Raw genomic sequence first — 2,275 nt, 5'->3', positions numbered from 1 at the left:
AGGCCCCGCCCCGGGCCGGCTCAGGGCCGCCCGCGGCCTCGACTTCCCTCCGCGCGGGTCCCAGGCCCGACACGCGGGGCGGGGGCTTGGCCGCCTGGGCGGCGGCAAAGGCGGCGGCGGCGGGTCTCCCCGAGGCCCCCCGGGCGCGCGGTGCGGGCCGGGGGGGGGGGAGACCCGTTTGCTGCCGTCTCCGGCGGCGGGGGTAGACCTGTTGTCCGCCGCCGGCCTTTGCTCTCCGGCAGCCGGGCCCCCGGGTAGACCTGTTGTCCCGAGCCGGCCTTGGGCTGCGGCCGCCTGGGCCGCCGGGGTAGACCTGTTGTCCCAGGCTCCTTGGGGTAGACCTGATGTCCGGGGCCACCGGGGTAGACCTGATGTCCGGGGCCTCCGGGGTAGACCTGTTGTCCCGGGCCCCTTGGGTAGACCTGTTGTCCCAGGCTCCTTGGGGTAGACCTGATGTCCGGGGCCTCCGGGGTAGACCAGTTGTCCCGGGCCCCTGGGGTAGACCAGTTGTCCCGGGCCCCTGGGGTAGACCTGTTGTCCCAGGCTCCTTGGGGTAGACCTGATGTCCGGGGCCACCGGGGTAGACCTGATGTCCGGGGCCTCCGGGGTAGACCTGATGTCCGGGGCCTCCGGGGTAGACCAGTTGTCCCGGGCCACCGGGGTAGACCTGTTGTCCCAGGCTCCTTGGGGTAGACCTGATGTCCGGGGCCACCGGGGTAGACCTGATGTCCGGGGCCTCCGGGGTAGACCTGATGTCCGGGGCCTCCGGGGTAGACCAGTTGTCCCGGGCCACCGGGGTAGACCTGTTGTCCCAGGCTCCTTGGGGTAGACCTGATGTCCGGGGCCACCGGGGTAGACCTGATGTCCGGGGCCTCCGGGGTAGACCTGTTGTCCCGGGCCCCTTGGGTAGACCTGTTGTCCCAGGCTCCTTGGGGTAGACCTGATGTCCGGGGCCACCGGGGTAGACCTGATGTCCGGGGCCTCCGGGGTAGACCAGTTGTCCCGGGCCACCGGGGTAGACCTGTTGTCCCAGGCTCCTTGGGGTAGACCTGATGTCCCAGGCTTCGGGGTAGACCTGTTGTCCCAGGCCTTCAGGGTAGACCTGTTGTCCCGGGCCGCCGGGGTAGACCTGTTGTCCTAGGCTTCGGGGTAGACCTGTTGTCCCGGGCCGCCGGGGTAGACCCGTTGTCCCGGGCCGCCGGGGTAGACCTGATGTCCCAGGCTTCGGGGTAGACCTGATGGCCGAGGCCCCTAGGGTAGACCTGTTGTCCCGGGCCTCCGGGGTAGACCTGTTGTCCCAGGCCCCTTGGGGTAGACCTGATGTCCTAAGCTTCGGGGTAGACCTGATGGCCGAGGCCCCTTGGGTAGACCTGTTGTCCCAGGCCCCTTGGGGTAGACCTGTTGTCCCGGGCCGCCGGGGTAGACCTGTTGTCCCGGGCCTCCGGGCTAGACCTGTTGTCCCGGGCCGCCGGGGTAGACCTGTTGTCCTAGGCTTCGGGGTAGACCTGATGGCCGAGGCCCCTAGGGTAGACCTGTTGTCCCAGGCCTCCGGGGTAGACCTGTTGTCCTAGGCTTCGGGGTAGACCTGATGTCCTAGGCTTCGGGGTAGACCTGATGGCCGAGGCCCCTTGGGTAGACCTGTTGTCCCAGGCCCCTTGGGGTAGACCTGATGTCCTAGGCTTCGGGGTAGACCTGATGTCCTAGGCTTCCGGGGTAGACCTGTTGTCCCGGGCCTCCGGGGTAGACCTGTTGTCCCAGGCTTCGGGGTAGACCTGATGGCCGAGGCCCCTAGGGTAGACCTGTTGTCCCGGGCCGCCGGGCTAGACCTGTTGTCCCGGGCCTCCGGGGTAGACCTGTTGTCCCAGGCCCGGGGTAGACCTGTTGTCCCGGGCCGCCGGGGTAGACCTGACGTCCTAGGCTTCGGGGTAGACCTGTTGTCCCAGGCCCCTTGGGGTAGACCTGATGTCCTAGGCTTCGGGGTAGACCTGATGGCCGAGGCCCCTAGGCTAGACCTGTTGTCCCGGGCCGCCGGGCTAGACCTGTTGTCCCGGGCCGCCGGGGCAGACCTGTTGTCCCAGGCCCCTTGGGTAGACCTGTTGTCCCGGGCCGGCCTTGGCCTACGGCAGCCTGGGCCTCCGGGGTAGACCTGACAGCCGAGGCCCGGGGTAGACCTGTTGTCCTAGGCTTCGGGGTAGACCTGTTGTCCCGGGCCTCCGGGGTAGACCTGTTGTCCCGCGCCGCCGGGGTAGACCTGTTGTCCCAGGCCCCTTGGGTA

Source organism: Agelaius phoeniceus, unplaced genomic scaffold, assembly GCF_051311805.1.
Source record: "Agelaius phoeniceus isolate bAgePho1 unplaced genomic scaffold, bAgePho1.hap1 Scaffold_109, whole genome shotgun sequence".
Classification (NCBI taxonomy): Eukaryota; Metazoa; Chordata; class Aves; order Passeriformes; family Icteridae; genus Agelaius; species Agelaius phoeniceus.
The sequence above is the reverse complement of the archived record's forward strand: the minus strand, read 5'-3'. Positions refer to the sequence as shown.